Source organism: Lipotes vexillifer, unplaced genomic scaffold (genome assembly GCF_000442215.2).
Source record: "Lipotes vexillifer unplaced genomic scaffold, Lipotes_vexillifer_v1.1 scaffold1180, whole genome shotgun sequence".
NCBI lineage: Eukaryota > Metazoa > Chordata > Mammalia > Artiodactyla > Lipotidae > Lipotes > Lipotes vexillifer.
The window spans coordinates 319851-331731 of NW_006771828.1; positions in this window are offsets into that span (position 1 = coordinate 319851).

Here is an 11881-nt window from a genome sequence, read left to right on the forward strand (position 1 = left end):
CTGCTGAAGAAGGCAAAATGAGGAGGGAAGAAGAGAATCGAGAAGAGAGTCTTACTGTGAATTGTACCATCCAAGGTGGTTTCCTGCTCTCTGAACTTGCGAATGTTTGAATGTGACTTTTCCTCCTCCGGGCCATTCACTTCTGGGGAGGCCTCTCTCCTATAGTTTCCTCAAAGTGAGTAGAGACATCTCTACTCCAGCTAGCCACTTAGAATTCCCTCACCTGCTGCAGGGCATACTGTGGTCACTTAAACTTCTGCCTCTTCCTGCTGAGGTCTCCTAATCCTCTCCTGAAGGCCCGCTGGCTTGGAGGAGAAATTTAAGACAACGGCAGGCCAGTTTTCCCCCTTCTCCCACACCGCCCAAATCCCCTGTACACCACATGATCCGTATGGCTTGCACTAATAACCTTTGAGAGCGCAGGCCATTCCCAATGTAGCTGCCTTGGACAAGTTCTAATATTAAAGCTATCAGCCCTTCTTGGATATCCCAGAGGGAGTCAGCTGAACTCCAGAGTCGGCTGAAGTTCTCCCATGCCTAAGTTGGGTACCAGCCCTCTCTCAGATGCAAGGACCACATGTCAGATTTCCCAAGTAGCTCCCTCGAGGCCTCCCTTACTAGGCTAGGGATTAGATGGTAACATGTCACCTCAGCCTTCCACACACATATCACTTCTTGGAGTTAGAAGTGGGAATTCATAGACCAGCACCAATTCTCAGAGGAGAAATCTCTTCAATTTCTCTTCTCCCCCTCCAGTCCATTTATTACTATTTTATTTGGCTGAAGTGCCAAGAATTTAAACTCCTCTTACATCCCTTTTTAACTCTGTATGTGAAGGAGAATTTATGGTTAGGGGGGGAGTTCAAGAATTAAAGATCATAATCTCCCTACCACTTTAAATTTTATGTGAAGTTGGTGATTTTTTTTCAAGACTAGAATGAACCATTTTTTTGTTTGTTTGTTTTGTTTTTTGCAGTACGCGGGCCTCTCACTGCTGTGGCCTCTCCCGTTGCGGAGCCCAGGCTCCGGACGCGCAGGCTCAGCAGCCATGGCTCAAGGGCCCAGCCGCTCCGGGGCATGTGGGATCTTCTCAGACCAGGGCACGAACCTGTGTCCCCTGCATCGGCAGGCGGACTCTCAACCACTGTGCCACCAGGGAAGCCCTAGAATGAACCATTTTCAATAGCTGATGTACTGGGTTGACCAAAAGATTCGTTCAGTTTTTTTCCAGAAGATGGCTCTAGTAGCGCTTAGTTATCTTTAACTTCATTCGAAACAATTTTGTTAGGTTGTATATGACAGCTATCACACCAGCGTGCATTTTAAAAAAAGACATCAAAATTGGTGGATTTTTGTGTAGCCATTTTAATATTGAATATGGAAGAAAAAAGCAACATTTTCGGCACATTATGCTTTATTATTTCAAGAAAGGTAAAAATGCAACTGAAACACAAGAAACGATTTGTGCAGTGTATGGAGAAGGTGCTGTGACTGACTGAACATGTCAAAAGTGGTTTGAGAAGTTTCATGCTGGAGATTTCTCGCTGGACGATGCTCCACGGTCAGGTAGACCAGTTGAAGTTGATAGCGATCAAATGGAGACATTAACTGAGAACAATCAATATTATACCACGTGGGAGATAGCTGACATACTCAAAATATACAAATCAATTGTTGAAAATCATTTGCACCAGCGTGGTTATGTTAATCGCTTTGACGTTTGTGTTCCATATAAGTTAAGCGAAAAAAACCTTCTTGACTATATTTCCGCATGCGATTCTCTATTGAAATGTAATGAAAAGTTTCCGTTTTTAAAACAAATGGTGACGGGAGATGAAAAGTGGACACTGCACGACAATGTGGAACGGAAGAGAGCGTGGGGCAAGGGAAATGAACCACCACCAACCACATCAAAGGCCGGTCTTCATCCAAAGAAGGTGATGCTGTGTATATGGTGGGATTGGAAGGGAGTCCTCTATTATGAGCTCCTTCTGGAAAACCAAACGAATCATTCCAACAAGTACTGTTCCCAGCTAGACCAACTGAAAGCAGAACTTGACGAAAAGTGTCCAGAATTAGTCAACAGAAAACATATAATCTTCCATCAGGAAAGCACAAGACCACATGTTTCTTTGATGACCAGGCAAAAACTGTTACAGCTTGGCTGGGAAGTTTTGATTCATCCACCATATTCACCAGACATTACACCTTCAGATTTCCATTTATCTCAGTCTTTACAAAATTCTCTTAATGGAAAAAATTTCAATTCCCTGGAAGACTGTAAAAGGCACCTGGAACAGTTCTTTGCTCAAAAAGATAAAAAGTTTTTGGAAGATGGAATTATGAAATTGCATGAAAAATGGCAGAAGGTAGTGGGAAAAAGGGATGACTATATTGTCCAATAAAGTTCTTGATGAAAATGAAAAATGTGTCTTTTATTTTTACTTAAAAACCGAAGGCACTTTTTGGCCAACCCAATACCTTCCATTGAATTAAGCTTATTTAATAAACTGGGTTCACTCTTTTGCTGACTCTGAACACCTAAGTAGTGGGGTAGCATTGGGCAGTAGCTTGACTTTCAAGTTGGAAAAGCCTTGTAAACCTGTGTTGCTGATGAGAGAGAGACTAGTCACAAGGATAGTAGTGGTTTGAATCAGGAAGATTGGGAGAAAGGGAAAAGAGAAAGTGACACACCTGAACAGGTAGAAAAGGGCACGTCAGCCCATCTTTCCATTCTTCCACCCGGTCAGTATGTACTATTCATTCAGCATATGACCAGACCAGTGAGGACTGAACACACTCTCCTGAGTGATGTTCTTAAACCTAGGAAGCCTTACATTACAGACCAGAGTTCTTTTTGTTTTTTGTTTTTTGTTTTTTTGCAATACGTGGGCCTCTCACCGTCGTGGCCTCTCCCCTTGCCCAACGCGCAAGCTCAAAGGCCATGGCTCCGCGGCATGTGGGATCCTCCCGGACCGGGGCACGAACCCGTATCCCCTGCATCGGCAGGCGGACTCTCAACCACTGCGCCACCAGGGAGGCCCCAGACCAGAGTTCTTTAAAAATAATAACCATCTTGGGCTTCCCTGGTGGCGCAGTGGTTGAGAGTCCGCCTGCCGATGCAGGGGACACAGGTTCGTGCCCTGGTCCGAGAAGATCCCACATGCCCCGGAGCGGCTGGGCCCTTGAGCCATGGCCACTGAGCCTGCGCGTCTGGAGCCTGTGCTCTGCAACGCGAGAGGCCACAACAGTGAGGGGCCTGTGTACCGCAAAAAAAAATAATAATAATAACAACCATCTTTATTGGTTGTTGATAATTACAAAAGGAATACATGCTCATTAATAAAATTTCCAAACGTGAATAATTTGGAAAGTGAAAAGCTCCTAATAACACAATCTTCCTCACCCCCAGATACTTGCCTTTAAGAGTTTCAAGGCTTTTTGTGTGCACATTGTAATATACTCCATGAGGATGTAAAAACCCAATAGACAGGCCTTTCTTACTCCCCTGATGATATAGATTGAATATTTGAATATGTGCTCCCCTGTCCCACATCCATATATTAAATTCTAAGACTCAAGGTGATGCTATTTGGAGGTAGGGCCTGCAGGAGGTGCTTATGTCAGGAGGGCGAAGCCCTCAGGGTTGGTCAGTGCCCAACTCCAGAGAGCTCTTCAGCCCCTTCTGCTATGTGAAGTTAAATGAGAACATAGCCCCAGCCAAACACTGAATCTGTCACTACTTTGATCTTGGACTTTCCAGCCTCCAGAACTGTAAGAAAAAAATTCTGCTGTCTCTAAGCCACCCAGTTTATGGTATTTTTCTCAAAGCAGCCCAAATGGACTAAGACGCTTGGAATTACTGTAGAAGCCCTTGCCGTTCCCCACACCCAACAAATCATGGGAAGGTACCAGGATTTCTGTGGATGCTGTTCCATTTTAAGGTCAAAGAAATGGCCATGTGTAGCTCGTCACTCCCAAGGGGTTGAATAAGAGGAGATGTTGCAGGAAAACATAGGCCTATCCAAACCTAGAGCCCCTTGACTATATGAAGAGGGCTAGAGGCCTCTGGAGGAAGGCAATGTGTGCAAGGGAGCAATTCTCCTTCCCCTCGTTCTTCTGTCTCTCAGATTTTGCATAGTCTTTCCCTGAAGCCAGTGGGATGAGATTACACAAGAGAATCACCCATCAGGTTGAAGGGTGTGACCTGAATTTTGGGAGAGGCCCCGGCATCACTGCAGGTGCGGAGGGTAACTGACTCATAGTGGTGCCTGGTGCTGAGCTGAGATAAAGAGACTGCTGAGGAGCATCTTGGTGCAGAAAGGGTGTGGGTGAGCTTCTTCCCATCCACCCCTCCCCGGCCCCCCCAGGCTAGCTCATTCAACTCACCCTGAAGGCTTTGGTGGACGCCCCTGGGAACTACCCTCTCCCATGGGCTTATTTGTGTGGAAGGCTAAGGAGAGCTGCAACAACCTCCCCTGGTGGAGGCCTTCCAGAGAATTCTCTTGGCAAGACAGGAACCCGTGGACAGCAGGGAGTTGGTGGAGTGGCCCAAGTGAGAAACCAGACCAGGCCGTGGCAACCTATAGAAAGGTTATCTTGACACCAAAACCAGACAAAGACAGAAGGAAAGAAGAAAACTACAGTGAACATAGATGCCCAAACTCTCAACAAAAGAGCTCATGAGGGCTTCCCTGGTGGCGCAGTGGTTGAGAGTCCGCCTGCCGATGCAGGGGACACGGGTTCGTGCCCCGGGCCGGGAAGATCCCATGTGCCGCAGAGCAGCTGGGCCCGTGAGCCATGGCCGCTGAGTCTGCGCGTCCGAAGCCTGTGCTCCGCAACGCGAGAGGCCACAACAGTGAGGGGACCGCATACCCCAAAAAAAAAAAAAAAAAAAAAAAAAAAAAAAAGAGCTCATGAAGCACAAACCATCACTCCTCTCAGCCCAATCCCAACAGCACTCAAGAGGCTCCCCTCCTCGAGCTGGTGGATGGGGGGCAGGTGTGGGAAACAGGAGGCACGAGAATCGTTTCTCATTCATTCCCTTTACAAGGTCCTTACAAGGTCCATAACCAAAGATAGGATTATGATCAAGTGACAAGTACTGTGATCAACAAGGTCCTACTGTATAGCGCAGGGAACTATAGTCAATATCCTATAATAAACCATAACAGAAAAGAATCTGAAAAAGTATATATATATGGATATATATATGTATTACTGAATCACTTTACTGTACACCAGAAACTAACACAACATTGTAAATTAACTGTACGTCAATTAAAAAAAAATTTAATGGTAAAAACAAACAAAACGAAAAAACATGTACTATGAGGTAGAATTTATAGAAATAATCTTACATAGGAATTGGTAGAAAGAAGAAAAGAAAATTTAAAGTTTTAATTAAAAGGATAGAAGAACAGGTTGGAAGAAAAATGTATGCCAATGGGACAGAAAGAAAAAAAGTAGGATATAGAGGCTTACCTTGGCCTAGAACTGGAGAGTAGAAGGGTGAATGAGTCAGAACACATGAGGGGCTGTGGAAGGGTCAGCAATGTAAAAGAGTCCCATCGCAATGACTGCAGGCCTTAGGCCCAGCAAACAGAGTCAACCTACCCGCATAATGGTAACTGTACAGGTTGTTATGGCCTGCACCCTGAAATTACATTTAGACCATAGGGAAATCTAGTTATGTATCCAGGTTAACTGTGTGTATTACACCACTGGATTTTAACATGTTGTGTTTCAAAAATAGCTGCTTTTTACACATCACTGAAAAAAATTTTATTACCTTGTTGGAAATTTAAAATATCAGACTGTCCTTCCAAATAAGGCGCTTGAAAACCCTCAAAATTTGTCTTCTTGCCCTATTTTCTGTCCCTTTCTTGCTAACCGATAATCCTCCCTCTGACTGACAAATACTTCTCTAGCTATTTTAATACCTACAGTCAGGTTACAGTTAAGCCTTTCTGGCCTTAGATCCCAGTGACTTTGAACATGTCTGTCCTGCTCCATTGCGTGCTGATTTAGAACTTATCTGTCTATTGGGCTCCGTGTTGTGCCTACATGTAATCTTCCGTCCAAAGGATTTAACAATGATCCAGGGGGAACATTTCCGTGGACCTGAGGAAGTTTGATCAAGCCTTTTCCTCCCAATGCTAGTAATCCCCTTTCACTGTCATCCAGCTGAATTGGTCATCACAACCCTGAGAAGTTCTTTTCTTTGTGGAAGTGCTTACAATATGTTTATAAGGTAATTGGCACCTATGGTTTAGAGCCCATTTGTTTCTGCTAGAACATTTGCTCATTTGTATGTAAACCAGTGGGGGGCCAGAGGTTTTTGCACAAGAACCAATCCATGAAAAATTAAAAGTCTATGCTCTCCGTTTCTTCATTTAAAATCAAAAGAGCTTTTTTTTTGAGTCCCAAAGTATATGTTATATTCAAAAACGTGGTTCACCTATTGCACTGTGTAGAAAACTGACAAAAACGAAAACGACACTGAAATGTTAATATCTGAGAGTTTTTGATTTGTGGACACAGAGGCAATTTTCCAATTTCTCATTCTAAAACTAGACTGCACACAGTATCATAATGTGAATTGTGAAATTCACATTTCCATATTTCTGCATTTATAAACTCTTAATGGATACCACTTGTGTACTTCTCCTAATGGAACAAACATTCTCACATGAACTGGTGACCCAAGTTAGTTTTCTTCTTAAGATTTTTCTTCTGGTGATGCAAGAAATGATTTATTCATAGTCTAGACATGTTAAAATATCATGTAATATCATACCTTCAAGTGTTTTTCATTGTGTCAATTCCCAAGCCTGGTGTTTATGTACTTTAAATTATAAAAAATAAATTTAGTTATACAACTTAAACATAAAGTAATGTCAAAGTCAGTTTATGAGTGGAAATTACAATAAAAACTGATTTTAAATGTATGATGTTTAAAAATGATCCATAGCACTGTCAATAATTTTAACAAAGGACATACAATATTATGTTAGTTCAGGTGTACTACATAATGATTGGGCATTTGCATACATTATGAAATGATCACCACCATAAGTCTAATATCCATCTGTCCCCATACAAAGTGATTACAATATAATTGACCATATTCCTTATGCTGTGTATTACATGCCCGTGGCTTGTTTATTTTAATCCCCTTAACCTATTTCACTCAATGCCCACACCCCTCCCCTCTGGCAACTACCCATTTGTTCTCTGTATTTATGAGTCTGTTTTCATTTTGTTTTGTTTGTATTTTTGTTTGTTTGATTTTTAGATTCCACATATAAGTGAGATATTTGTCTTTCTCTGGCAGACTTATTTCACTTAGAATAATACCTTCTAGATTCATCCACGTCGCTAATGACAATATTTCATCCTTTTTATGGTTCCATTGTCTATATACACCACATCTTCTTTATCCATTCATCTGATGATGGACATAGGATGTTTACATATCTTGGCTATTGTAAACAATGCTGATATGAACATTGGGGTGCATATATCCTCTCAAATTAGTGTTTTTCTTTTCTTCAGGTAAATACCCAGAAGTGGAATTGCTGGATCATATGGCAGTTTTATTTTTTCAGTTTTTGATGAACAGCCATACTGTTCTCCATAGTGGCTGCACCAAGTTACAATCTTCCCAACAGTGCATGTGTGTTCCCTCTTCTCCACATAATTGCAAACACCTATTTTTCTTACTTTTTTTGACAATAGTCATTCTGACAGGTGTGAGGTAGTATATCATTGTGGTTTTGATTTGCATTTCCCTGACGATTAGGGATGTTGGGCACCTTTTCATGTGTCTGTTGACCATCTGTACATCTTCTTTATAAAAATGTCTAATCCGGTCCTCTGACCTTTTATTTAAGTGGGTTGTTTGCTTTTTTGATGTTGAGTTATATGAGCTCTTTGTATGTTTTGGGTATTAACCCCTTATTGGATATATCATTTGCAAATATCTTTTCCCATTCATTAGGCTGCCTTTTCATTTTGTTGATAGTTTCATTCACTGTGCAAAAGCTTTTTAGTTTGATGTAGTCCCATTTGTTTATTTTTACTTTTGTTGCCCTTGCCTGGGGAGACATGACCAAAAAATATTGCTAAGACCCATGTCAAAGAGTGTACTGCCTGTTTTCTTTTAGGAGTTTTGTGGTTTCATTTAAGTTTTTAATCCATTTTGAGTTTATTTTTGTATATGGTGTGAGAAAGTAGGCCACTTTGATTCTTTTGGATATAACTGTCCAGTTTTCCCAGCACTATTTATTGAAGAGCCTATCTTTTTCCACATTGTACATTCTTGCCTCCTTTGTCATAGATTAATTGACCATGATAGGGTGGGTTTACCTCTGGGTTCTCTATTTTGTTCTATTGATCTATGTGTCTGTTTTTGGGTCAATACCATACTGTTTTGTTTACTGTAGATTTGTAGTATAGTTTGAAATCAGGGTAGATGATACCTTCAGCTTCCTTCTTCTCTCTCAAGAGTGTTTTGACTATTCAGGGTTTTTCAGTTTCCATACAAATTTTAGAATAATTTGTTCTAGTTCTGTGAAAAATGTCATAGGTATTTTAATAGGAATTGCATTGAATGTAGATTGCCTTGGATAGTATGAGCAATTTAACAATAATAATTCTTCCAATCCATGAGCACAGTATATCTTTCCATTTATTTGGGTCATCTTCAATTTCTTTTTTGTTTTTTAATTTAATTTATTTTTTATACAGCAGGTTCTTATTAGTCATCAATTTTATACACATCAGTGTATACATGTCAAGCCCAATCTCCCAATTCATCACACCACCACCACCACCCCCTGCAGCTTTCCCCCCTTGGTGTCCATATGTTTGCTCTCTACATCTGTGTCTCAATTTCTGCCCTGCAAACCGGTTCATCTGTACCATTTTTCTACGTTCCACATATATGCATTAATATACGATATTTGTTTTTCTCTTTCTGACTTACCTCACTCTGTATGACAGTCTCTAGATCCATCCACGTCTCAATAAATGACCCAATTTCGTTCCTTTACATGGCTGAGTAATATTCCGTTGTATATATGTACCACATCTTCTTTATCCATTTATCTGTCGATGGGCATTTAGGTTGCTTGCATGACCTGGCTACTGTAAATAGTATTGCAATGAACATTGGGGTGCATATGTCTTTTTGAATTATGGTTTTCTCTGGGTATATGCCCGTAGTGGGATTGCTGGATCATATGGTAATTCTATTTTTAGTTTTTTAAGGAACTTCCATACTGTTCTCCATAGTGGCTGTATCAATTTACATCCCCACCGACAGTGCAAGAGGGTTCCCTTTTCTCCACACCCTCTCCAGCATTTATTGTTGGTAGATTTTTTGCTGATGCCCATTCTAACTGGTGTGAGGTGCTGCCTCATTGTAGTTTTGATTTGCATTTCTCTAATGATTAGTGATGTTGAGCATTCTTTCATGTGTTTGTTGGCCATCTGTATGTCTTCTTTGCAGAAATGTCTATTTAGGTCTTCTGCCCATTTTTGGGTTGGGTTGTTTGTTTTTTGATATTGAGCCGCATGAGCTGCTTGTATATTTTGGAGATTAATCCTTTGTCAGTTGTTTTATTTGCAAATATTTTCTCCCATTCTGAGGATTGTCTTTTCATCTTGTTTATGGTTTCCTTTGCTGTGCAAAAGCTTTGAAGTTTCATTAGGTCCCATTTGTTTATTTTTGTTTTTCTTTCCATTTCTCTAGGAGGTGGGTCAAAAAGGATCTTGCTGTGATTTATGTCATAGAGTGTTCTGCCTATGTCAAGAACCAATATTTTGATTGATTTGTTCCGTTGTTTTTCCATTTCATTAATTTCTCCTTTTATCTTTCTTATTTATTTTTCTATGATATGCTTTAAGATTATAACTTTTGCCTCAAACTGCTATTTTAATTGTACCTTAAAGATTCTTTTATGTAATACTTTCATTATTGTTTTAGAAATTCTGTAGTTACATGTACACTTCCCCTTTCTTCAGAGATTTTTTTCATTTTTATTGCTATATAACCACTACAGTACAGTGCACAAATTTTAAGTTTATATGTTGATGATTTTTTACTTAAGAAGACCCCTTGTAACCACCACCCAGATTATGCTGCAGAATGTATATGGTGCCTCAAAAAGCTTCCATGGTCTCTACCAATCAGCAACCACCCATCTCCTCATCACTATGGTCATTATTAATCTAACCTCTGTCACCACAGGTTAATCTTGCCTATTTTTGACCTTATTATATGAAGACCCACAGAGTAAATATGGCCAGTAACGTATGAAAGGATGCTCAGACTCTTTAGTAATCAGGGAAATACAAATTAAACCAACAATTGAGAAACTATTCACATCACCCAATGGGAAGCATCTTAAAGGCTGAAGAGTGAAGTGGTGGCAGGAACATGAAGCAGTGAAAGCTGTTTTAGAGGTATCTTGGGAAATATGACCATCTTGGAAAATAAAATGTCATTATTATGTAAAGTTAAACACACACATATGATACAACCCAGCACTGTAACTTTGAGATTTATATCTGAGAGACATTCCTGCATGTGTTCACAGAAGGCACATTCCAGAATGTTTTAGCAGCATTTAAAAAATAATAACAACATTAATAATAATAACATTTGATGGAAACAACCCAATCTTTCTCCCCTCACATAGATATGTTGTAGAGCATTTACATAATGAAATAATACATGTGGTAATGAAAGTAAACTACGGTCATGTGTCACTTTGAAAAGATCTCAATTTATGTTGGGCAAAAAAGCAAGTTATCAGAGAATACATACAGTATAATTATGTCACTATAATACTTTAAAATGGGTAAAATTATGCAATATATTCTTTAGGGTTACAAATGTGGTAAAGCTGCCAAGAAAGCCAAGGCATGGTAAATATAAAAACAGTGGTTTCCTTTGTTGTGGAAAAAGAAAACTATTGTGAGGGGTGGCTCACAGGAAGCTTCAACAGAGTTTCAAAGCTTTATTTCATAGGCTCAGGGATGTTGGAGTGCTCATTTTACTATCATTCTTTAAAATGTACTTAGACAATACACATACTCACCTATGTCTGATATATTTCATAATTATAAAAAATATTAATAATTTTAAAAAGACATAGTGTCTACTGAAGTAATATTTACAAACAACTATGTGAACACATAAGTAACATTACCAGTTATGTTAGAAAAAGTGTCAAATATCAGATAAATATAAAGTGTTGTAAATCTTGGTATTACCTGTATAATTTGTGAAGAGAATAAAAATATTCATGAACACTTTGAGAAGTAATACATAATTGTAATTTCTAGGATAATCTTGAAAAGGAAAAAACAGAGTGTATAATTTTCAAACTAGTAGAAAGAAAAAATGAAATGCTAAAAATAATTCAAAAGAACAAGAGGAAAGAAACATGGACCAGGCTACAAAAAAAAGCAGAAAATAAGATGGAGGATTAAAGTCCAGCTATTCGTTTTTGTACATAGGCCAAATGCTTCAGTAAAAGACAAATGTTGTCAGATTGGATTTTGTGTGTGTGTGAGTGTGCATGTGTGTGTGTGCGCGCACGTGTGTGTGTGCGCATGCGTGTGTGTGTGTGTGTGTGTGTGTGCTGTGCAGTTTGTGGGATCTTGGTTCTCCCACCAGAGATTGAACCCGGGGCCACAATTGTGAAAGCACCAACTCCTAATCACTGAACCACCATGGACTTCTCGGATTGTATTTTTAAAATTCTAATTATATGCTCTTTACATCAGACATAAAAAACTAAAGGTGCAGATAGGTTAAAAGTGAAAAATGAAGAAAAAAAATCCATCAACAGGCACAATCTAAAAGAAA